Source organism: Pipistrellus kuhlii, unplaced genomic scaffold (genome assembly GCF_014108245.1).
Source record: "Pipistrellus kuhlii isolate mPipKuh1 unplaced genomic scaffold, mPipKuh1.p scaffold_m20_p_3, whole genome shotgun sequence".
NCBI lineage: Eukaryota > Metazoa > Chordata > Mammalia > Chiroptera > Vespertilionidae > Pipistrellus > Pipistrellus kuhlii.
In genome coordinates this window covers 91,633,970-91,659,996 of record NW_023425529.1, presented here as the reverse complement: position 1 = coordinate 91,659,996, position 26,027 = coordinate 91,633,970, and the positions used below count along the sequence as shown (strand labels likewise).

The window sequence follows — 26,027 nt, the reverse complement described above, 5'->3', positions numbered from 1 at the left end:
TGTATAATATTTTTTTATTACAGTCAGTGTATGTTTAGTTTCTAGTTGGTTTAATTTCTTTTTCATATCCTCAAGGATCTCGTTAAATTTATTGGCCTTTTCTAGGAAGTTCTTAAAAAACCTTATAGCCATGGGTTTGAACTCTATAGCCAGTCTTTTGTTCTCCTCTCTTTCTTTTGTTTGAGATCTTCCTTTCCTCAGCATTTTTGCTGCTTATGCAAAAGCAGCTGTGTGGAGCCTGGGCGGGTTTGTAGAATGTGTGGGGCGGAGTCTCAGGACATCACTAGGCTGGGGTGTGGCAAACAGTGATGGCTGCTGTCAGCCGTCTCTGCCTTTCAGTGTTTCCAAGTCTCCATGCTCCAGTGCAGTAAACAATGATTGCTGCACGCACCTCTGCAAAAAAGTCACCCTCACTTTCGGACCTGATGGCCAACAGACTAGCTTCTCCCCATAGACGTCTGGGTCCCCTGTGTAACCCCAGAAACTGGATTTCAAAGTGATCCGGAGCTTGTTTCCCTTCTGGTTGAAAAAAAGTCCCGCGCCCATTCACCCGCCACCAGCCTGATTCGCATGCCTCTAGGCTTTTCAGCTTTTCAGTGCTTGTGCTCCTTTCTCTTTCAGCCAGCTTTCCTGGGGTTTTGGATGATAGACGTTTTGTCTTTTAGTTGTAGTTTTGAAATTGTTGTGCGAGGTGGCAGATTAATTGCTCATCTACACCGCCATCTTGGTTTTCCTCTGGTATATTCTTTTTACTACTTAATGTCTTTAAATTGAAGTAAAACATATATAATAAAATTTACCATTTTAAGTGTACAGCTCAGTGCCATTAAGTATATTCCCGATGTTGTTCAGCCATTACCACCATTCCTCTCCAGAGCATTTTGTTCTTCTCAAACAGAAGCTCCATTTCCATTATACAGTAACTCCTCATTCTACTCCACCAGTGTCTGATAACCTAGTCTACTTTCTGTGATTACCTATTCTAGATACCTATAAGTGGAAAACAAACACTAGTTTTCCTTTCGTGTACCTTATTATGTGTACTGTATTTTCCGGCGTATAAGACGACACTGTGTTCTAGTAAAAAGCCTGCTCAGATTGGCCAGAGTCTATTAAAAAAAGAACTGGTGTTGCCTCAGAAGTGGGGGGTAGTCTTATACAGCGAATATAGGCCTAAACCTATGTTTTAACTGTAAAATTAGGGGGTCGTCTTATACGCCGGAAAATACGGTAGCATATTGTAGCATGTATCAGAATTTCATTTCTTTTTATGGCTAATATTCATTGTATGTATATACCACATTTGTTTATCCATCTCTTGATAAACACTTGGATTGTTTTAACCTTTTGGCTATTTTGATTAATGCTATTGTGAACATGGGTCTGTTTGAGTCTTTCCTATGTAGATAATGAGGAGTGCAATTGCTGGATTATAGTATAATCTGTTTTAATTTTTTTTCAGTATTATTTTTGTACTAACTTCAGGTATACAGCATACTAGACAATCATGTACTTTACAAAGTGGTTCCCCCAGTATATTCCAGTACCCACCTGGCACCATATATAATTTGCATCCCCATGACTATTTTGTAACTACCAATTTGTCTTCTTAATCTTTTCACCTTTTTCACACTGTCCCCCAACCCTGCTGCCCTCTGGTAACCATTAGTTTCTTCTCTGTATCTATGAATTTGTTTCTAGTATTTTTTTTCATCTATATAGTTTAGATTCCAATGAAAGTTAAATCATATGGTACTTGTCTTTTTCTGACCAATTTACTTAACATAATACCCTCTAAGTCCATCCATCAGTTGCAAATTGTAAGAGTACATTCTTTTTTATGGTCAAGTAATATTCCATTGTATATACTGTATGTATAACAGCTTTTTTATCCTCTCATCTATTGATGGACACTTGGGTTGCTGCAGTGAATATAGTGGTGCACATATTCTTTCAAATTGTTGTTTTGGGTTTCTTCAGCTATATACCAAGAAGTGGGATTGCTAGGTTATAAGATAGCTTGATTTTTAATTTTTTTAAAAAAATTAGACAGTATGGATCATTCATACTGTTTTCTGTAATGGCTGTACCAGTATTCATTCCCACCTATAATAGTGTACAAGGGTTCCCTTTTTCCACATCCTTGCTAACACTTGATTGTTGATTTATAGATGATAGCCATTCTGACTATTGTGATTTTAATTTGCATTTCTCTGATATTAGTGATGTGTAACATCTTTTCATATGTCTGATGGCCATCTGTTTGTCCTCTTTGAAGAAGTGTCTATTCAGGTCCTCTGCCCATTTTTAAATAGGATTATTTGGGGGGTTCTTTGGTGTTGGGATGTATGAGTCCTTTATAGATTTTGGATATTAACCCTTTATCAGATGTGCCATTGGCAAATATGTTCTCCCATTCAGTAGGGACTGCCTTTTTGTTTTGTTGAAAATATCCTTTACTGCAAAAGCTTTTTAGTTTGATGTAGTTTCATTCCTTTTATTTCGTTTTCCTTTGCTCAAGGAAATATATCAGAAAAACATTGCTAAGAGAAATGTCAAGAGATTATACTGCCTGTATTTCCTTCTAGGAGTCTCATGAATTCGAGTATTTAAGTCTTTCATCCATTTTGAGTTTATTTTTATATATGTTGTTAGAAGTGGCATCGTTTAATTAAACACCTAGTTTAAATTTTTTTCATGTGCCTCTTCAATTTTCCCAACACCATTTATTGAATAGACTTTCTTTACCCCATTGTATTTTCTTGACCTCCTTTGTCAAATACTAACTGACCATATTGGTATGGGCTTATTTTTGAGTTCTTTGTTCTGTTCCATTAATTTGTGTATTTTTATTCTAGTATTTTTAAAAAAGATATTTTATTGATTTTTTTACTGAGAGGAATAGAAAGTTAGAAACATTGATGAGAGAGAATCATCGATCAGCTGCCTCTTGCACACCCCCCACCGGGGATGTGCCCGCAACCAAGGTACATGCCCTTGACCGGAATCGAACCTGGGACCTTTCAGTCCCCAGGCTGACGCTCTATCCACTGAGCTCTATCCACCGGTTTCGGCTAATGATGTTTTTATTACTAGAGCCTTGTAGTATAGTTTGATATCAGGTAGCTTGATACCTCCAACTTTGTTCTTATTTATTAAGATTGCTGAGGCTATTCAGGATCTTTTGTGGTTCTATATAAATTTTTGGATTATTTGTTCTAGTTCTGTTGGTATTTTGATAGGAATTACGCTGTATCTATAGATTGCTTTAGGTAAAATGGACATTAAAAATTTTTTTTTTAATTTTAGAGAGAAGGGAGAGGGATAGAGAGATAGAAACATTGATGGGAGAGTAACATCAATCAGCTGCCTCCTGCATTTCACTCACTGGGGATTGAGCCCACAACCCAGGCATATGCTCTGACTGATAATTGACCCATGACCTCCTGCTTCATAAGTTCACACTCAACCACTTAGCCACACTGGCCAGGCTGGACATTTTTTTTTTTTTTCCTTTCAAAATCATTTTATTGTAGGCAACTATTTCCTTTACGGGTGAAAATAGCTTGGATTTAGTACATGCTTAATAAGTACTGTTTCTTAATATGCTTGAATATGGTAATTAAGCTCTGAGCTCAGCCATTTGCAAATCTTTATCCAGGTTGAACCTTACCCAGAGTGAGCAAGGGTTTAGTCTTCTTTCCCATTGTCTAAGACAATGATTGTCAACCTTTCTCATGTCATGGCACAAATAAACAAATTACTAAAATCTGTGGCACAGCCGAAACCAGTTTGGCTCAGTGGTAGAGCATCGGTCTGCGGACTGAAAGGTCCCAGGTTCGATTCCGGTGAAGGACATGTACATTAGTTGTGGGCACATCCCCGGTAGGGGGTGTGCAAGAGGCAGCTGGTCGATACTTCTCTCTCATTGACATTTCTATCTCTCTCCTTTCCTCTCTGTAAAAAATCTATAAGAAATAAAAAATAAATAAATAAAATCTGTGGCACAACAAAAAATATATTCTTGCCTATCTGACCCAGAAAACAGTTATATTTTTTATTCATTCATACTGGACAGCTATTGTGTCATTTTGAAAAATATGTTTTTATTGATTTTAGAGAGGAAGGGGGAGGAAGAGATAGAGACAGATAAAGAAACATGATGAGAGAAACATAAATTGGCTCAGGCTGGACATTTTAATGAGGCTAATTCTTTATATCCATGAACATGGCATATGCTTCACTTATTTGTATACTCTTCAGTTTCTTCCTTTAGTGTATAAATTTGAAAGTACTGGGTTTTACCTCTTTGATTAATACCTAGGTATTTTTAAATCTATTAAATTTATTGGGGTGACATTGGTTAGTAAGATCAGATATGTTTCAAGTGTACATTCTGTGATAAAAGATCTGTATATTGCACTGTGTGCTCACCACCTAAAGTCAAACCATCTTCCGGTCATCATATATTAGGCCCCCCCAATCCCCTCCCTTCTGACAACCACCATACTGCTGTTTGTGTGCAGGTGTTTCAGTTTCATACCTCACATGTGAAATGATATGGTTCTTAGCTTTTTTTTTTTTAATTGATTTTTTACAGAGAGGAAGAGAGAGAGATAGTTAGAAGCATCAATGAGAGAGAATCATCCATCAGCTAAGAGAAAATCATCTATCAGCTGCCTCTTGCACACCCCCTACTGGGGATGTGCCCACAACCAAGGTATATGCCCTTGACCAGAATCGAACCCGGGACCTTTCAGTCCGCAGGCCGATGCTCTATCCACTGAGCCAAACCGGTTTGGGTGGTTCCTAGCTTTTTTTGACTGACTTATGTCAGCATAATATTCTCAGGGTTCATCCATGTTGCAAATGGCAGTATTTCATCTTTTTTTATTTTAATTTTTTAGTTTTTTAAGTATATTTTATTGATTTTATGGAGAGTAAGGGAGAGGAATAGAGATTTAGAAACATCAATGAGAAAGAAACACCAATCAGCTGCCTTCTGCATGCTACCTACTAGGGATGTATGTACCCACAACCAAGGTATATGCCCTTGTTCAGAATTGACTGAGCCAAACCAGTTAGGGCTATTTCGTCTTTTTTTAAAACAAGTAGCATTCCATTGTGTATATGTACCGCATCTTCTTTATCCAATTCTTGGTTGTCTCCATATCTTGGACACTGTGAATAATGCTGCATGAACATAGGGGGAGATATTCTCTCTCTCTCTCTCTCTCTCTTTCTTTCTCCCCCCCCGCTCCGGAATGCATGAAATTCATGCAAGAGTAGGCTTTCCTTCCCCCGGATTCCCTCTGGCACCTGGGACCCAGGCTTGCCTCACAGCCCTGGTTTCATCCAGAAGGTTGTCTAGTTAGCATATTACACTTTTATTATTATAGATATTTTTTATTTTTTCAGGTGTATATCCAGGAGATGGATTGCTGGGTCCTGTGGTAATTCCATTCTTGTTTTATTGATACTGACAGAGAGGAAGTGAGAGAGAGACAAAGACGGAGAAAAATTGGTAGATTGCCTCCTACACATGCTCCAACTGGGGATGGAACCCATAACCTGGATTCTAACCAGCCATCTTTTGGTCTATGGGATGATATTCCAGCCAATTGACCATACCAGCCAGGGCTGATAGCCCTATTCTTAATTCTTTGATGAACTGCCAGACTGTCTTCTATAGTGGCTGTACCAGTCAACATTCCAACCAGCAGTGAATTAGGGCTCCCTTTTCTCCACAACCTCTCCAACACTTGTTATTACTTGGCTTTTTGATAACAGCCCTTCTAACAGGTTTGAAGTGGTATCTCATTGTAGTTTTAATATGCATTTCCATAATTGCTAGTAAGGTTGAACTTCTCTTTATATATATGTTGGCTGTTTGCATGTCTTCGTGGGAGGGGTGTCGTTCATTCTCTGCCCATCTTTTAATTGGATTGTTTGTTTGATAAATGTTGAATTTTATGAGTTCTTTTTATATATTGGATATTAAACCTATGTTGTGGCTTTTGTCGAAATTATCTGCTCATATACATGTGATTTTATAGCTGGGCTCTCAATTCTGTTTCATTGATCTCTGTGTCTGTTTTTCTGCCAATAACATGTAGCTCTATAATATAATTTGAAGTCAGGTAGTATGATACCTTCATGTGTTCCAGTTTGCTTCTTGAAGATTTTTCATTAAAAAGAAAACAGTAGAATTTATTTATTTAATATGTATTGATTATTAAATGCCAGCTGCTAGGGTACAGATAATACTTCTTTTATGAAAATTATACTCTGGAAAGACACATTGTAAATAAATAGTATACATGAAAATATATTCAAATGTTATAAGGTGAATAAAGGTGGGGAGGGCTGTCAAATGAAAATGTCAAATGAAAACCACAGGACAAAGCAGAAAGAGGACAAGAGGAGGGCCACTAAGAACTAATCTAATGAGGTAGAGATGAGGTCTGGGGACAGAAAAATGGGAAAAGATTATATAGGGCCTTGGAAACCCTCTAGAAAACTTGAGAATAAAACAAAGCAATTCATAGCCAACGAAGTATTGTGTGTTTAAAATGAGTTTAATAACAGGAATCATCTCTTTTGTCTATAGTGAGGATTTACTCTTTATCCTGTGGCTGAAGAATTTTGCAAATGAGGAAAAAGGCAGTGAAAGAAACTGAAGACTTGTAGAAATTTGGCACATGTGTCCTTAGTTCCCATGGGGTTTTGGTTTTTGTTTGTTTTTTAAATATATCTGTATTGATTTCAGAGAGGAAGGAGGAGGGAGATAAAATAGAAACATCAATGATGAGAGAGAATCATTGATTGGCTGCCTCCTGCATGCTTCACACTGGGGATCAAGCTCACAACCTGGGCATGTGCCCTGACTCAGAATCGAACCATGATTTTCTGGTTCATAGGTCAATGCTCAACCACTGAGCTACACTAGCAGGGTGCCCAAGGGTTTTGCTTATGTACTAAACTGAAAGCATAAGTGGAGAGAAAGGGAATTCAAAGTGCTACTTTTAAATTTAAGTTAAGAATAAAAATGAAAAGCATCTAATCATATTGTTGAATTTGGAACAAAATGTAATAAAATTTTTAGCTTTTTTTCTGAGCCCTAAGTGCATGTGATTAAGGTATATTTTATTATGCAATTAGTAGGGCTAAATATTTCTTACATTTGAAGTATTACTGAATAATCCCGTGAATGCAAAGTAATAGAGAAACCCTTGGAAAATTTTGAAAAAGATGTTTTTTTCCTGACTTTACCTCAACATGGTTATCAGACCACTTTTCTAGATTTCACTGCCTGACATTTTCCAGTTCTACTCCGACAAACTAAATAAATAGAATCACTTTAAGAAACAGAGTTTTATTAATTAAAATTGATTTTTTTTCTTAATATTTGACTTATTTAGTATCTCTCATTCTGCCTACCCAAAAAGGTCTTATATTTGCATATAATAACAGGGATCATCAAAAATTAAAAACAAAGCATTGAGAAATAGCTGCCTATATCATTGAATAGGTTATGAAAAATAATTTTTATTTGAATGAATTTATGTTTTACAAATGAGGGCAAAGTTGAATGTAAAATTCTAGAGTATTTTTTTATTTTTAAAATCCTTATTGTTGAAATGTTACATATGCTCCTTATCTCCCCCATTTAACTCTTGGCCTAATGTATTTCCACTTTGGAGAAGTATCTATTTAGGTCCTTTTCTAATTTCTTAATTGGGTTGTTTGTCTTCATTTTGTTAAGTTGTATAAGTTCCCTATATATTTTGGGTATTATTGAATATATCATTGGCAAATACATTCTCCCATGCAATGGGCTCTCTTATCATTTTGTTGATGGTTTCTTCTGCTGTGCAGAAACTTATTTTAATATAGTCTTATTTGTTTATTTTCTCTCTTGTTTCTTTTGCCCTAGGACTGTGGTCGGCAAACTGCAGCTCTCGAGCCACATGCAGCTCTTTGGCCTCTTGAGCATGGCTCTTCCACAAAATACCACGGCCTAGGTGAATCTATTTTGAAGAACTGGCATTAGAAGAAGTTTAAATTTTAAAAAGTTGGCTCTCAAAAGAAATTTCAATCGTTGTACTGTTGATACTTGGCTCTGTTGACTGAGTTTGCCGACCACTGCCCTAAGAATGTATCGGTAAACATATTGCTGTAAGACATGTCTGAGATGTTGGTGCCTATGGTTTCTTGTAAGATTTTTTTATGGTTTTACGACTTAACATTTAAGTTGTTATTGCTGTTGTTGTCGTTTTTTTTTTTTTTTTAAATCAATTCTGAGTTTATTTTTGTGTATGATATAAGTTGGTGGTCTACTTTAGTTTTTTGCATGTACCTGTCCAATTTTCCCAACACCATTTATTGAAGAGATTGTCTTAACTCAATTGTATACTCTTGTCTCCTTTGTCAAATATTAATTGAGCATAATGACTTTGGTCAATTTCGGGGTTCTCTGTTTTGTTCCATTGATCTAAATGCCCGTTCTTGTGCCAGTACCAGGCTGTTTTGAGTGGTGGCTTTGTACAATAGTATAACTTGATATCTGGTATTGTGATTCCTCCAAATCTGTTCTTTTTTTTTTCTTTTTTCTCAGAATTCCTGCGACTATGTAGGGTCTTTTTGGGTGCCATACAAATTTTGCAGTGTTTGTTTTAGATCTGTGAAATATGCTGTTGGTAATTTATAAGGATTGCATTGCATCTATAGGTTGCTTTGGGTTGTATGAGTATTTTAATGGTGTTGATCCTACCAATCGATGAATATAGTATATTCTTCTACCTGTTTATATCTTCCTTTATATCTTATAAACATCCTGTAGTTTTGAGTACAGGTCTTTTACTTCCACATGGTTAAATTTATTCCTAAGTACCTTAATTTTTATTTTCTTTTGCAATGGTAAAAGGGATTTTTATTCTAGTTTCTCTTCTTTCTGAGAGTTCATTATTGGTGTTCATAAATCTTACTAATTTTATATTCTGCTATGTTGCCAAATTAATTAAATCTAGTAATTTTATTATGGAATCTTTAGGGGTTTCTAAGTATAATATTATGTCATCTGCAAATAATAAGGGTTTTACATCCCCCTTTCCAATTTGGATGCCTTTTATTTCTTCTTCTTGTCTGATCGCTATGGCTAGTACTTCCAGTACTATGGTGAATAAGAGTGGTGAAAGCGAGCACATCCCTGTCTTGTTCCTGTTCTTAGGAGAAATGGTTCTAGTTTTTGCTCATTGGGTATGCTATTGGCTCTAGATTTGTCATATATGGATTTTATTATGTTGAGATATGATCCCTTTATTCCCACTTTGCTCAGAGTTTTTATCAAAAAAGGGTGTTGGATTTTGTTGAAGGCTTTTTCTGCATCAATTAATATGATCATGTGACTTTTGTCTTGCAATCTGTTTATGAGATGTTTCACATTTATTGATTTTTTAGTATTGTCCCTGTCTTACATCTCCAGAATAAATCCCACTTGTTCATGGTATATGATCTTTTTAATATATTGCTGAATCTGAATTACTAATATTTTGTTGAATATATTAGCATCTATCTTTATCAGGGATATTGGCCTGTAATTCTTTCTTTACAGTGTCTTTATCTGTTTTTTTAATTAGGGTAATGCTGGCCTCATAGAAAGAGGAGGGAAGTGTTCCTTCCTCGAATTTTTTAGGATAGTCTGAGGAGGATAGGTGTTAATTCTTCTTTGAATGTCTGGTAAAAATCCCCTGTGAAGCCCTCCTAACCAGGGCTTTCGTTTGCTGGAAGTTTTATTATTATTATTATTATTATTATTGCTTCAATTTCATCAATACTTATTGGCCTATTTAGATATTTTTATTCTTCCTGATTGACTTTTGGAAGATTTTATTTTTCTAGGAATATGTCCATTTTATCCAGGTTGTCCAGCTTGTTGGAATAAAGTTATTCATCATATTTTTTTTTTATAATCCTTTACATTTCTGTGTGGTAAGTTGTTACTTAACCTCTTTCATTTCTGGTTTTGTTCATTGATTTTTGGTTTTGTTTTTTGTTTTTTTGTGTGTTTTTTTAAATATATTTTATTGATTTTTTACAGAGAGGAGGGGAGAGAGATAGAGAGCCAGAAACGTCAATGAGAGAGAAACATCGACCAGCTGCCTCCTGCACAGCCCCCACCGGGGATGTGCCCGCAACCAATGTACATGCTCCTGACCAGAATCGAACCTGGGACCTTTCAGTCCGCAGACCGATGCTCTATCCACTGAGCCAAACCGGTTTCGGCAAGTTTTATTGATTTTTGTATTGCTTTTTAGTCTCTATATCATTTATTTCCACTCTTACCTTTATTATTTCCTTCTTTCCACTTATTCTGGGCTTTCTTGGTATTCTCTTTCTAATTATTTAGCTGTAGGGTTAGATAACTTATAGGTGTTTCTTGAGATAGGTCTTTAGTACTATATGAACTTCTCTCTCAAGGACTGCTCTCACTGTGTCCCACAGATTTTTTGTTATTGTGTGTTCATTTTCTTTTTCCCCCCATTTTTAATTAAGGTATTATATATGTGCATATCTTACCATTGCCTTCCCCACTCCACTCCCATACCCGCCCTCACCCCCCAAGTGTTTTGCGTCCATTGGTTATGCTTGTATGGCCTGCATACAAGTCCTTCGGTTTATCTCTTATCTCTCCTACCTCTTCCCTAACCTTTTTGCTGTAATTTGACAGTCTATTTGATACATTACAGCCTCTGTATCTATCTTTTTGCTCATCAGTTTATAATGTTCTTTATTATCCATAAATGAGTGAGATCACGTGGTATTTTTCTTTCACTGACTTGCTTATTTCACTTAGCATAATGTTTTCCAATTCCATCCAGGTTGCTGCAAATAGTAAGAATTTCTTCTTTTTCAATCTTTTTGAACTTGTAGACATTTATCCTGTGTCCTAATATGTGGTCCACCTTTGAAAATGTCTCATATGTGCTTGAGGAGTTATTCTGTTTTTTTTTCTTATTGTTTTTTGTTAATTTTTTTTATTGATTTTTTACAGAGAGGGATAGAGAGCTAGAAACATTGATCAGAGAGAGAAACATCGACCAGCTGCCTCCTGCACTCCCCCTACCAGGGATGTGCCTGCAACCAATGTACATGCCCTGGACCGGAATTGAACCTGGGACCCTTCAGTCCGCAGACCAATGCTCTATCCACTGAGCCAAACTGGTTTCAGGTAAACCAGTTATTCTGGTTGTTTTGCCATCCCAGTCGCTGGCTTTTTATATATATTTATAGGTATTTTTTTGTTGCCATTTTTATACTTTATGCCTGTGTTCTTCCCTCTCTATTTATTCTTCTTACCCCAGTGCCTTTAGCATTTGTTGCATTGCTGGTTTGCTGGCAATAAACTCCTTTAGCCTTTTTTTTTTTCCTGAGAAGCTCTTGATTTCAACTTCAGTTTTGAATGATGGCCTTGCTGGATAGCTTAATCTTGGATTTAGTCCCTTGCTTTTCATCACTTTGTATACTTGAAGCCACTCCCTTCTGACCTGAAGTGTTTCTGATGAGAAATCCATTGATAGTCTAATGGGAGACCCCTGGTGAGTAATTCATTCTCTCTCTCTCTCTCTCTCTCTCTCTCTCTCTCTCTCTCTCTCTCTCTCTCTCTCACAGCCTTTAAAATTCTTTCTTTGTCTTTAAGGTTAACATTTGCTATTTTAATTACAATGTGTCTTGGTGTACGTCTTTTTGGGTTTGTATTGTTTGGGGCTCTCTGTGCTTCTAGAATTGTGTAACTTTTTCTTCCCTGAGTCAAGACAAGTTTTCTGGCATTATTTCTTCAATCAGATTTTCTATTCCTTGCTCAGCTTCATCTCCTTCTGGCACCTCTATCATGCAGATGTTGCTTCACTTCATGTTATTACAAAGCTTCCTGAAACTGTTTTCCTGCTTTTAAATTATTTTTCCAATTGCTGCTCTGATTGGGTGTTTTTTCCTACCTTATCTTCTGATTCACTGATTTGCTCCTCAGCTTTTTCTAGTCTACTGTTGAATCTTTTCAGGGTATTCTTTATTACAGGTATGTCATTCTTCATTTCCTCTTGATTCTTATCATGCTGGTATATTTCTCATTCAGCTCTTTATAATTCTCACTAAGTTGCTTGTAATCCTCACTCAGCTGTTTGGGCATCCTTATAACCATCACTTTGAATTCTTTATCTGATAGATTACTTGCCCCATTTCATTTAGTTCCTTTGCTGATGATTCCTCCTTTTCTTTGAGGGTTTCTTTATCTCCCCATTTTTGCTGTCCCTGTGTATTTATTGCTATGTATTAGATTAAGCTTCTATGCCTCCCAATTTTGGGGGGTGGTTTTATTTAGTAGTTGTTTTGTGAGATTCAGAGGTTCTGTCTCTCATATCTCTTGTGGTAGGTACTCTATGAACCCTTACTTGAATCATTTGGGTTCTCCTGTTGTAGTTGGGTCTTGAATGTTGTCCTGTTCATGAATGGTATTTTCCTCTCAGACTAGCTGACTATGTGGTTCATCCCTGACCACATTATGCATGCTGTTGTGGAGGGGCTTACTGAACAGAACAAAATACAAGGCAAAATATGAAACAGAAGCAAAACAAGAATGTACACAGACTGCTATGTTGAATAATAAATCAATAAAGCAGATCAATAAAGAAGATAAATTTTAAATGGGAAAAAAAGAACAAAAGAGAAACCAAAAAAAGAGGAAAGAGACGAAAAATGGAGAAGAGGATAGAAGAAAGAAAAGTTAAGAGCCTCCACCACAGCTGATTTTTAATGCCCCATGGTAACTTGCCACATGTGTCAAAAACAAGGCCCGCGGGCCAAATCCGTCCCGCCAGGCCTTGCAATGTGGCCCGCACCGCACTGTCATCACTGCACTCCGCTGCGTTTCCATCACAATGACAGTTTATGACTGTTCAGTAAACCATTCTGCCCGCGATTTAGGCTGGATTTTAGATTTTGGCCCCTTCTCTGATTGAGTTCGACACCCCTAGTCTCTTACTATCTGCCAATTCTAAGCTTCCTGTTAGGTACTTAGGTGCTAACCACTATCATGCACTCTCTTTGGCTTTCAGTAACCTGATTGAAGCTCCAAGCGATTCATTGATCCCCTGCTTGTGTCTGTCTCCACATACCTTGGCTGTAAGCAGGAGGGGCTAATCTGCTCTCTAAAGTAGGGTGTTAGCCACACAGGGTCCAGGCTTGGGTCAGCAAACTTCCCCTGGTTCCCTGGGCTCTGCCTTGGCCTGATCATCAGCTTTCAGTCTTATTCACTCAAAAATCTGCTTCTGAAAGGTTTTAGGTGGGAGAGGTGCTCTTTAGCTTTCAGGGAATATGGTGGATGTGTTTTCCTGTCCCAGAGCTACTCTCCCACCAGTGACCAAAATATTACTCTGCCCTTGGCTGGACAGATCCTTGTATGGAGACCCGTGGGGACAGTTAGGAACCTACAGTTTTTATCAGTCTGGTTTCCAGAATAGCTGGATAGAAGGCCCCTCCTCCAATCCAGTCACTGAGGGCTCCTGGAAACTCTTCAGACCTCTTTAAGTTTGGCCTCTGCTTTTGTTTCCGCTGCAAAATTTAAAATACAGAGTGTAGGATGCAGGGCTCCTGAAGATAAGCCTGAGGCTACTGGGTGTGGCTAGCTCTTTTTAGGAAAAATGGCCATTTTGGTTTGGATGAATGATCAAATGTAGGACTCCTAGATATTGCTTTTCTTCTTCTCTCTGCCCTGTCTCCCACTCTAGCCTCTCCTCAGGCACCTTTAGTCTGCACCTCTGACCCTGCACAAAAACCTCACGTTAATAGTTGCAAATGAAAACTTCTATGCTCTGGAATTAGAAAAAATCAAACTAAATAAAACTATAGCTTTCTCTCCAACTGCCTCTGATCTTCAGAATCCAGACTCCTAGGCAGCCAGTAGCCCTGTCACCTTTCCTGGCTAAATGTTATATGGGCTGCAGTTTCAGCTCTGGTGCTCCTAGCTGTGGAGCCCAGCTTGGGCTCTGGGCCTCTATCTTCTGAGGGAAAAGACTCTCCTATAGCCCTGAGCTCCCTCATCTCTCTGCTGCCCTGCCACCCCTGGAAGCTGGGTCAGCTCCTCTCATGACCCCACCCTTCCTCCTGATCTCCAGGTGTTTTCTGTCCTCTCTTGATATAAGTCTCCTCCTCAGCTGGATCTAAGTTTGTAATTCCAGGTGAATGTTTTTCAATTTAGTTATATTTCCAGTCTGACCTTGGGATGAGATATACAACAGATCTGCCTATTTGGCAGCCATTTTTTTTCTGAGATGCTTCCCTGCCATGGCTGCCATCAATTGAGGGTGGGGTTTGTTTTTACATATTGGTAATGGTGACCCAGATTTCCACTGGATGTCTCCCTTCCTCCCTGCCTCTTCCCTTCCCCCACATGCCCCAACCAGGGGTCAGTCACAGAGGGAAATAGCAATTCTGCAATAATCATTCTCAATTTGCAAAGAATGTGCTCCTCAACCTGACACCAAGGGCAATTTTGGGAGTCTAAGGTACGAGGCTCTGTGGCTTTGTTTCTTTTTTCTTTTTCTTTTTCTTTTTTTTTTCAGGAAAATTGATCACATAGCAGTGGACAGCCCTGGGAGAATCCCTGTGCTGTGCTCTTTTCCTAGTCTCTTGACTGGCTCAGTTGTTCCCACTGCTCACTCCTGCTGGAGTGCCCACTGAGACTGATTCTCCCAGCTATGGGAAGCACCTGCTATAGCCAGCTGCAGGTCTGCATCCATGGCCAGTCTGAGCTCTCCACCCTTCTTTCCTCCCCTGTTCCCTTTTGCCCATCTTTAGATGCTTTAACGCACAGATCTCTCAGGCTTGCCTGTATGTCAAGCAGAGAATCATTTCTTGGGTTACAGCTGGTCAACTTGTTGACATTTCAGTGGGAGATATAAGGGGATCGCTCAGAACATAGCCATTCTCATATTTTCTTTTAATGCAGTTTTAAAGGGAATTGCTTTCTTAATTTCCCTTTCCGATAGTTCATTTTGGTGTATAAAAATGCAACTGATTTACTGAATATTTATTTTGTATCTTGCTACTTTACTAAACTTATTTATCAGTCCTAGTAGCATTTTTGGTGGAACTTTCAGGGTTCTTTATGTATTATCTGGAAATAATGAGATTTTTACTTCTTCCTTTCCAATTTGGATGTCTCTATTTCTTCTTTTTGTCTGATTGCAGTGGCTAGGACTTCCAGTACTATTGTGTGTAAGAGTGGTGAAAGTGGACATTTGCCTTGTTCCTTATCTTAAGAGAAACACTTTTAATTTTTCCCTGTTAAGTATGATGTTAGCTGTGGGTTTGTCATATCTGGCTTTTAAATATTAAGGTATGTTTTCTATATTCCCACTTGGCTGTGAGTTTTTATCACAAGTGCATACAAGATTTTGTCACATGCTTTTTCTACATCTGTTAATATGATCATATGATTTTTACCTTTCATTTTGTTTAAGTGGTATGTTATGTTAATTGATGTGTAGTTATTGTACCAACTTTTCATCCAAGGAATAAATCACACTCAATCTTGGTGTATGATTTTTTAATGTACTGCTGAATATACTTTGCTAATAATTTTGTTGAGTATTTTTGCATATATGTTCATCAAGTATATGCTCTTTTAATTTTATTTACTTATAGTCTCACTAGAGGCCTGTTGCATAAAGATTTGTGCAATAGGCCTTCCTTCCCCTGGCTGCCGGCACTGGTTTTCTCTAGCACCCGGGACCCAGGCCTTCGCTCTGGCTACCGCCTTATGATTTCACTCCAGCCGGAGTCTACAATCTTCACTCTGGCTGGAGTCTGGAGTCGTCACTCTGGCCAGAGTGCCTCTCCTGTAGCTCCCTCTCCCCTCATAGCAGGCGTCCCTCCAGCTGGGCTCGGGTGAATTTGCATACTCCTGATTGGCTGGTGGGCATCATGAGGTATGATAAATTTGCATATTTCTCTTTTATTAGTGTAGTTTATTCTGTTTTGGTATTATAATGCTGTCCTCATAAAATGAGCTTTGATATCTTCCCTCCTCTTGAATTTTTTGGAATAGTTTGAGAAGGATAGACATTAGTTTTTAAAATGTTTGGTAAAATCCAACTGTGAAACCATCAGGACTTTTGTTTGGAGTGTTTTTTTTTATAACTGCTTTAATTTCATTGATTTTAATCAGTCTGTTCAGATATTCTATCTCTTCTTGATTCAATCTTGGAAAAGTATATGTTTATAGGAATTTATTCATTCTTCCAAATTGTACTGTTTGTTGGCATATAATAACTGGAGGCCCAGTACACAAAATTCATGTATGGGTGCAGTTTTTAAAACTGGCCAGCAACCAAAGCACAAGCATCTGGCATGGAAGGGCAGGTCCCAGCTGACCTCTGGGCCCTGGGAAGCACCTGGGATCCTGGGCCCCACGTGCCCCCCCCCTCCCACCTGAGTCATCAGGCCACACCCATTTCTCTCAGCACCTGGTTACCATCTGCAGGGCAATCAGCAGGGCAGTCAGGCCCTGCTCGCACCTGCCTTGGCCTGGCATGGCCTGCTCACTTACTCCACCTTCCTGCCATAGTCACGCTCTCATTGGGGCCCATCAGGGCCAGCAGCTCCTCCACTACCTCCCTCTGCCAGTGCTGCATCGCTGATGCCCATCATGTTCTGTGCTGCCCCCTGGTGGTCAGTGCACATCATAGCAAGCAATTGAACTCCCAGTCGAAGGGACAATTTGCATATTAGGCGTTTATTATATAGGATGTTTTCTTTATTTTTTTTTTTTATTGTTTGAAGCATTACAAATAGTAGTACATGTGTCTCCTTTTTCCCTCCTGCTTTGACCTCCCCCCAGCCTCCTCTACACCCCATGCATATGCCTTCACCTGCCCTCCCCATGTTTTGTATCCATTGGTTATGTTTACATGCATGTATACAAGTCCTTCGGTTGATCTCTTAATACCGCCCCCCAACCTTTATTGCCTTCCCACTATAGTTTGACAGTCTCTTCAATGGTTCTTTATCTCTATAACTATTTTTCCCATTTCTTTTCTTTGAAAAATCTTGCAAATGCAGACTAGAAATAAACATATAATAACAAAAAACATTTGAGTTCCAATTTCAATGTCCAACAGTTCTGAGAAACAGAAGACTGCTTTAGGTTCATTTCATGTTAAGCAATTTTACCATGAGATGCACTACCAATAGAAATTTTAGTTAAGACTTTAGGAACAGCTTTTTGTCCAGTACACTTAAATTTTCTTGGATGTTCACTAATTTTTATTAACCAATTTAAATTATCCTAAAAACTTGATTACTATTTTACTGTCAAATTTAATACTCTAGCAACAATCTTAGCTTACCCTGTAAATATTAGTGGAAAAGATTATTTGCATTCTTGAGTAGGCCCTGAGCATTCCTGGTGCTATGCTGGATTTATTATAGATATGATATAGGGCAGCTGCTGTTGGCCAAGTCTCCATCTGAGCTGGGCCAAGTCTCTTTCTGTTACCTGGGTCTCCATATGAGCTGGGCAGGGGAAGCGAAGCAGCCATGGGGGCAGGAGACCTCCCTCCAAAGGGGTGAGAGTTCATGTCCCTGCAGGTTGGGGTGGGGGGTGAGGGTCTGTGCTCCACCTCTGTTGATCTCCACGTTCTCTCCTGATGGCTCCTCTGTAACTGTGCCTGTCTTAGGTTGTTCCTTCCCTGAGGAATCTTACCCATCTTTGGCTAACCAGCCATCCTCTGAGGTTTGACCTCTGATTTGAGGTTCAGTTCTGTTTCCTTGGTAGCTTATGCCCCCATGGCCTCCCCGCCCAGCTCCTGTCTTGGGATCCCCTCGCCTGTTGGCAGGCCTCAGCACTGATCACATATCTCACAGGACTCAGGTTTCTTCTCTAGGGAGGGCCCAGCTCACACCATTGGACGAGAAACAGATCCATGGTACCAGCCACAACAAGGTTTCAACCTCAGCATGAACAGAAAGCTCAGGCAACAGCTGTGGACAATTGGATTGTAAAAGGAGGGTCTCTCTTGGCCAAAGGGCAAGAAGGGACAATATGGAATGCTCCAGTGTCTTCCCAGTGCCTTAATTCCTTATGAAAGGGATTAAATCCTTTCATGTCCTTTTTTAAATTGCAGCCAAACATTCAGAAAATTAGTTTGTAAGTTTTTTGGGGGAGTAATAATACGCTGTTGTAAAATATAAGAAATTGTAATGACTGTAGGATAATATTATGTAAGGATATTCTTTGCTCTGGGCCCTGGCAATTCAATTTCAAACTGGCTGTCAATTTCTTTTTGTAACTTTATATAAACTTTGCCAGGGAGGCAAACATACAAATTATTTACTATAGTTCAAGAGGCCAAATATATTGATGTTCAGTTACAATCCTTATGACTTTTGAAGAAAACCTCTCTTTATTTCCTTCCATGATAATTTTCAGGCTACAGAGAGTTTCATTTAAAAATCTTTGTCAGGCCAAAATCGGTTTGGCTCAGTGGATAGAGCATCGGCTTGGGGACTGAAAGGTCCCGGGTTCGATTCCGGTCGGGGGCATGTACCTTGGTTGCGGGCATATCCCCGGTGGGGGGTGTGCAAGAGGCAGCTGATCGATGACTCTCTCTCATTGATGTTTCTAACTCTCTATCTCTCTCCCTTCCTCTCTGTACAAAATCAATAAAATATATTTTAAAAAATCTTTGTCAGATGAAACAATTTCTCTTAAGATTATGGTGACCACTTATATAGATTAGATTTAATATATATATTTTCTTATAAATTTTTGTTAATTTTTATTTTTTACATATATGTCCCTTTCCCCCATTACTCCCCACCCCCATGTTGTCTGTGTCCATTGATTAGACTCATGCATATACACAGTTCCTCTGTTGGTCTCTCCCCCTTACACCCACCGATCCCCATCTTCCCTGAGGTTTGACGGTTTGACTGATGTTTCTCTGTCTCTGGATCTATTTTTGTTCATCAGTTTATATTGTTCATTATATTCCACAAATGAGTGAGATAATGTGATATTTATCTTTCTCTGCCTGGCTAATTTTGCTTAGCATAATGCTCTCCAATTCCATCCAGGTTATTGCAAATAGTAAGAATTTCTTTACTTCAGCATAGTATTCCGTTGTGTAGATATACCACTGTTTTTAAACCACTCATCTGCTGATGGGCATTTAGGCTCTTTCCAGATCTTAGCTATGGTGAATTGTGCTGCTATGAACATAGGTGTGCATATATCCTTTCTGATTGGTGTTTCTAGTTTCTTGGGATATATTCCTAGAAGTGGGATCACTGGGTCAAATGGGAGTTCCATTTTTAGTTTTTTGAGGAAACTCCATACTGTTCTCCACAGTGGCTGAATTCACTATTGGTGTATAAAAATGCCATAGATTGCTTGGTGTTAATTTTGTATCCTGATACATTGCCGAATTAATTTATTAAGTCTAATAATTTTAATGGAGTCTTTAGAGTAGGGGTGTCGAACTCAATCAGAGAAGGGGCCAAAATCTAAAATCCAGCCTAAATCGCGGGCCAAATGGTTTACTGAACAGTCATAAACTGTCATTGTGATGGAAACGCAGCGGAGTGCAGTGATGACAGTGCGGTGCGGGCCACATTGCAAGGCCTGGCGGGACGGATTTGGCCCGCGGGCCTTGTGTTTGACACATGTGCTTTAGAGTTTTCTATGTACAGTATCATGTCATCTTCAAAAAAGGACAGTTTTACTACTTCTTTTCCAATTTGGATGCCTTTTATTTCTTGTTTTTCTCTGATAGCAATGGCTAATACTTTCAGTACTATGTTGAACATGAGTAGTGAGAGTGGACATCCCTGTCTTGTTTCTCTTCTTAGGGAAAATGGTTTTAGTTTTTGTCCATTAAGTGTGATGCTGGCTGTGGGTTTGTCATATATGGCTTTTATTATGTTGAGTTATGATCTTTCTATTCCCACCTTGCTGAGAGTTTTTATCAAGAAAGGGTGTTGGATATGTCATATGTTTTTACTGCATCAATTGATAAGACTATGTGATTTTATCCTTCAGTTTGTTTACATGATTTATCACGTTTATTGATTTGCAGATATTGTACCATTCTTGCATCCCCAGGGTAAATCCTACTTGGTCATGGTGTATGATCTTTCTGATGTACTGCTGGATCTGATTTGCTAGAATTTTGTTGAGGATTTTGTCATCTATGTTCATAAGGGATATTGGCCTATAGTTCTCTTTCATTGAGTTGTCTTTATTTGGTTTTGGTATTAGGTGATGCTAGCTTCATAGGAGTTTGGAAGTGTTACTTTCTCTTGAATTTTTTGGAATAATCTGAGGAGTATAGGTTTAGTTCTTCCTTGAATGTTTGGTATAACTCCCCTGTGAAGCCATCTGGTCCTAGGCTTTTGTTTGCTGGAAGCTCTTTGATGACCATTTCAATTTCTTCCATGGTTATCGGCCTATTGAAATTTTTAGAATATTCCTGATCAAGTTTTGGAAGGTTGTATTTTTGTAGGAATATGTCCATTACCTCCAGGCGGACTAGTTTGTTGGAGTAGAGTTGTTCATAGTATTTTTTAACAATACTTTGTGGCTCGGGACCACGGGACCCGAGACAGCGCAGCAGCTCTCTTTAAAGTGGCACCGGGCGTTGATAACGTAGTTGCCATGGCAACGCAATTACATGAGTCGCAGTTACAATGATGAGCTGCAGTTCTTGGAAAAGATCTATAAAAACTGCTGGAGAGCCGAAACCGGTTTGCTCAGTGGTAGAGCGTCGGTCTGCGGACTAAAAGGTCCCAGGTTCGATTCCGGTCAAGGGCATGTATGTTGGTTGCGGGCACATCCCCGGTAGGGGGTGTGCAAGAGGCAGCTGGTCGATGTTTCTCTCTCATTGACGTTCTAGCTCTGTATCTCTCTCCCTTCCTCTCTGTAAAAAATCAATAAAATATATTTTTTTTAAAAAACTGCTGGAGAATCAAGAAAGGCTTCATGCCCAACATGCAGGTTGAAGGAATTTTCTATGTAAATGATGCTCTAGAAAAATTAATGTTTGAGGAATTAAGGAATGTGTGTCAAGTTGGCGGTGTTGGTGACTTCCTGCCTGCCATGAAACAAATCGGCAATGTGGCAGCCCTGCCTGGGATTGTTCATCGATCTATTGGGCTTCCTGATGTCCATTCAGGTATGGGTTTGCTATTGGGAATATGGCAGCCTTTGACATGAATGATGCTGAAGCAGTGGTGTCCCCAGGTGGTGTCGGATTTGATATCAATTGCAGTGTCCGCTTGCTAAGAATTTGTTTAGATGAAAGCGATGTCCAGCCTGTGAAGAAGCAACATGCCCAGGCTATGTTTGACCACATTCCTTTGGGGTGAGATCAAAAGGTGTCCCAATGAATGCCAAAGACTTGGAAGAGGCTTTGGAGATGGGCATGGACTGGTCGCTGAGAGAAGGCTATGCTTGGGCTGAAGACAAGCGGAGTTGGAAGGATGCTGCAAGCTGACCCCAATGTCTCTGCGAGGGCCAAGAAAAGAGGCCTTCCTCAGTTGGGGACTCTGCGAGCAGGTAACCACTATGCAGAAATCCAAGTCATAGATGAGACTTTCAATGAGTATGCTGCTAAGAAAATGGGCATCGGCCATAAAGGATAGGTGTGTGTGATGATCCACAGTGGAAGCAGAGACTTGGGCCACCAAGTAGCCACAGGTGCCCTGGTTGCTATGGAAAAGTCCATGAAGAGAGACAAGATTATAGTCAATGACCGTCAGTTGGCTTGTGCTCGAATCGCTTCTCCAGAGGGTCAGGATTACCTAAAGGGGATGGCAGCCGCTGGGAACTATGCCTGGGTCAACTGCTTTTCCATGACCTTCTTAACGCGTCAGACTTTTGCCAAGGTATTCAACACAACCCCTGGTGACTTGGACCTACACGTCATTTATGATATTTCTCACAATATCGCCAAAGTGGAACAGCATGTGGTGGAAGGAAAGGAGCGGACCCTCTTAGTGCACAAAGACTTGGAAGAGGCCTTGGAGATGGAGTGAACTGGTCACTGAGAGAAGGCTATGCTTTCCCTCCTCACTATCCCCTCATTGCTGTTGATTAGCAACTCACTGGACAACCAGTGCTCATTGGTGGCACCATGGGAACCTGTAGTTACGTTCTTACTGGCACTGAGCTTTGGGACAACCTGCCTTGGAGCAGGCCGAGCACTGTACCAAGCAAAATCTTGACATAACTTGGATTTCCAGGACGTCTTAGACAAATTGGCAGATATGGGAATTGCAATTCGTGTTGCCTCACCCAAACTGGTTTTGAAAGAGGCTCCTGGGTCCTATAAGAACATGATGGATGTGGTGAATACCTGCCATGATGCTGGAATCAGCAAGAAGGCCATTAAACTGAGACCCATTGCTGTTATCAAAGGGTAGAACCCTGACTGTGGTCATGGACTCCAATGACCCTTACTGAAGTGGAAGTGGACTAGAATGCTCTTCAGATATCAGAACTCAGAAACCTGACAGGTTCCAAAGTGTGTAGCTGTGACCTCCCATTGCAAGTGGCTGATGGGGAGGCTGATGCCTCAGGAGCCAGTGTTATAAAATCACCTTCTGGGAGTAGTCACATGGTTCCCATTTGGAAAGGGGTGCATATGCTTCCTCCCTGGTTGTCCACAGAGTTTTAAGGAAACCTAATAGAGGATGAGGGTAGTTCAAGAAACCACCTTACTCAGTCATACTAATCTTTAATCATCAGATGAACTTCTTAACTACATCGTGAGAGGTGTTATGGAGAACATTCTATTAAATGAGAAGGTTTTAGAATGCTCCTTTCTGCCCTCCTTTTGTCTCTTTGTCCATTTATCCACCATCTAACTCCTTCCCCTGCGCTGAACAAAATCCTAACACCACTTTTACTGGGAGAGTATCCACAGGTCATGTCAGGATGTTAGATGGTTGGTTGAGGAGGGAATATGTGTGGCAGTGTAGGAATAGGGACCCAAAAGAAAAGGTAATTTTTCATAGACTTGCTACCTCTCTCATTCTAAATATGTCAGAGTTTTGACTTAGCCTGCAAAATGGCGTTGGCTGGTATCTGTTATTAATTATGCCTGGTCTGGCAAATCTTTCTTAAATAATAACTTGCACTACAGCAGCAATACCTTTACATGGGTGATGGAATCATTATAAAAACAGGAAACGACCTCATCTGTGATACTGATTACTTGGTGTTAACAAGTTGACTAGTTTTGTGCCACCTAATCAGATTTCATATTCTGTACTAACACCTTCAAGATGTTAAAGTAGGTTACTAAGGCCTCAGTTGAGTCCAAATAGCCAGTAGAGAAAAAGATCTAATAAAGTTATAATATGTTGTTTAAAAACAAAACAAAACAAAAACACACAATCCTTTGTATTTTGGTGGGGTCTGTTATTTCACCTCTTTCATTTCTGATTTTCTTTATTTGAGTCCTCTCTCTCTGCTTCTTGATGAGCCTGGCTAGAGGTTCATTAATCTTGTTCATCCTTTCAAAGAATCAGCTCTTGGTTTCATTGAACTTTTCTATATATTTTTGTTATTGTTGTTATTGTTTGTTTGTTTGTCCCTATGTCACTTATTTCTGCTCTGATCTTTATTATATCCTTCTTTTGCTCACCCTGGGCTTTTCTAGTTGCTCTCTTTTTAATTCTTTGAGTTATAGAGTTAGATGGTTTACTTCCATTTTTTTTTTTCTTGTTTTTTGAGGTAGGCCTGTAGAGCTATAAATTTTCCTCTCGGGTATGCTTTCATTATGTCCCATAGATTTTGGATTGTTTTGTTTGTATTGTAATTAGTTTTCAGTATATCTTTATTGATTTCAGAAAGGAAGGGAGAAAGAGAGAGAGAAACATCATTGATGTAAGAGAATCATTAATTGGCTGCTTTCTGCATGCCCCTTACTGGGGATCAAGCCCACAACCTGGGCATGTGCCCTTGACATGAATTGAACCTGGGGCCCTTCAGTCCACAGGCCGACACTTTATCCACTGAGCCAAACCAGCTAGGGCCTGACAAGGGCTTAATATCCAAAATTAATAGGGAATTCATACAACTTAACAAAAGGAAAATAAACAACTCAGTTAAAAAATGGGCAAAGGAACTAAATAGACACTTCATACAGAAGACCAAAGGCATATGAAAAAATGCTCAAAGTCATAAGTCATTTGAGAGATGAAAATAAAAAAGCATTACTACCTCACACCTGTCAGAATGGCTCTTCAACAGATCAACAAATGACAAGTATTGGCAAGTATGTGAAGAAAAAAGGAATCCTACTACACTGCTGGTGAGAATGCAGAATGGTGCAGCCATTATGGAAAGTAGTATGGAATTTTCTCAGAAAATTAAAAATAGAACTCCCATTTGACCCAATGATCCCAAGAAATCAGATACACACGTCATAAAGAATATATGCATCCCTAATTTCATAGCAGCACAATTTACAATAGCTAAGATTTAGAGAGCATCAGCAGGTAAGTGGATTTAAAAAATGTGGTTTATCGGAGAAACCAAGATGGCAGCATAGGTAAACACCTAACTGCAGCCTCACACGACAATTTCAAAATTACAACTAAAATACAAAATGGACATTATCTAGAACTACTGGAAAGTTGCCTGACTGGAAATTCTACAACTAGAAGGAAAGAGAAAACCAGAAGGAAAATCAGAGGAGCTGTAAAAGCCTAAGGTACGGAGACATGGTGCGCGCATATGGAGAGGACGGAGCCGGAGAGGAAGGGAGGCTGAGTACCTGGTTGGCGTTCCCTAGCAGGAAGGAGATAAAAGCTTCAGGCTGCACTGAACCCCAGTCCTGGGCGAGACCTTGGGGACCCAGGCTCATACAGAGGGAATCTAGGCTGTAAGGCGGAAAGTCAGGGGAGCGGCAAAAGGCAGAGCCCTGTAGGTGCACATGTGAATGTGCGCAGAGGACGAACTGTTGACTGTGCTGCTAGATTGCCCTAGCAGGAAGGAGACAAAAGCTCCAGACTATGCTGAGCCCCAGTTACGACTGCACTGAACCCCAGTTCTAGGCCACACCCTGGGACCCAGGCTCATATGGGGGAGAATCTGGGCTGTAAAGCAAAACTCAGGGGAGCGGCGAAAGGCAGAGCCCGGAGGTGTGCACGTGAATGTGCGCAAAGGGCGGACTGTTGACTGTGCCGCTGGATTGCCCTAGCGGGAAGGAGACAAAAGCTCCAGATTGCACTGAACCCCACTTCCAATTCCACTGAACCCCAGTTCTAGGCTTATTGGGGGAGAGACTAGACTGTCAGGTAGTGGGCAAAACTTGAGGGCACCTTTCTCTCAGAGGTACTTGCAGCGAATACCAAAAGACACTAAGGAACACTGAGACTCAGGAACCTCATAGGGCGGGGCTGATGGCAAGCCAAGGCTGTAGACTCCACTCTAAAACTCCGCCCCATCCAAGCTGAGCACAGAGGCTTTTGCAGTTTTCCAAGACTAGTTGAATAAGGCTGACTCCTGGCATAGACACAGCTGATACTCATAGTCAATTGGAGGTCAGTTCCTCCCAGTGATACCAACAACAATCAAGACTTAACTACAACAAGGTTGTACACACAGTCCACAAAGGGGTGCATCAAGAGTGTCCACCTCAGGTAACTGGAAGGCTGACCCACTGAACCATATAGGACATCTTGGCACACAAAGCTACCCTACCAACTCATGGAAGCAGCGAAAATGCCGAGACAAGGAAAAGATCACAAACGAAAGAAATGGAGGACAAAAAGTGACTGGATATAGAGTTAAAAACTACTGTTATAAGGTTTTTCAAGAATTTCCTAGAAAAGGATGATAAAATAAGACCTATGAGGATATGAAAAGGGATCAACTAGAAATAAAGAATACATTATCTGAAATAAAAAATATATAGAGTCCTAAAAACAGACTGGAAGATTGCAAGAATCAAGTCAAAGAT

The 26,027-nt window shown here is 39.7% G+C and overlaps 1 protein-coding gene and 1 long non-coding RNA gene across 2 annotated transcripts in view; both read left to right on the top strand.

Annotated features, from left to right (window-relative positions):
• RNF17 (ring finger protein 17) overlaps positions 1-26,027 on the top strand; it is a 158,478-nt gene that overhangs the window by 59,594 nt on the left and 72,857 nt on the right. The window lies entirely within an intron of this gene.
• Positions 312-17,761, top strand: LOC118728757. Its single transcript, XR_004990990.1, has 3 exons — positions 312-324; positions 2,279-2,282; positions 17,504-17,761. It is a non-coding gene; the product is annotated as an uncharacterized LOC118728757 (long non-coding RNA).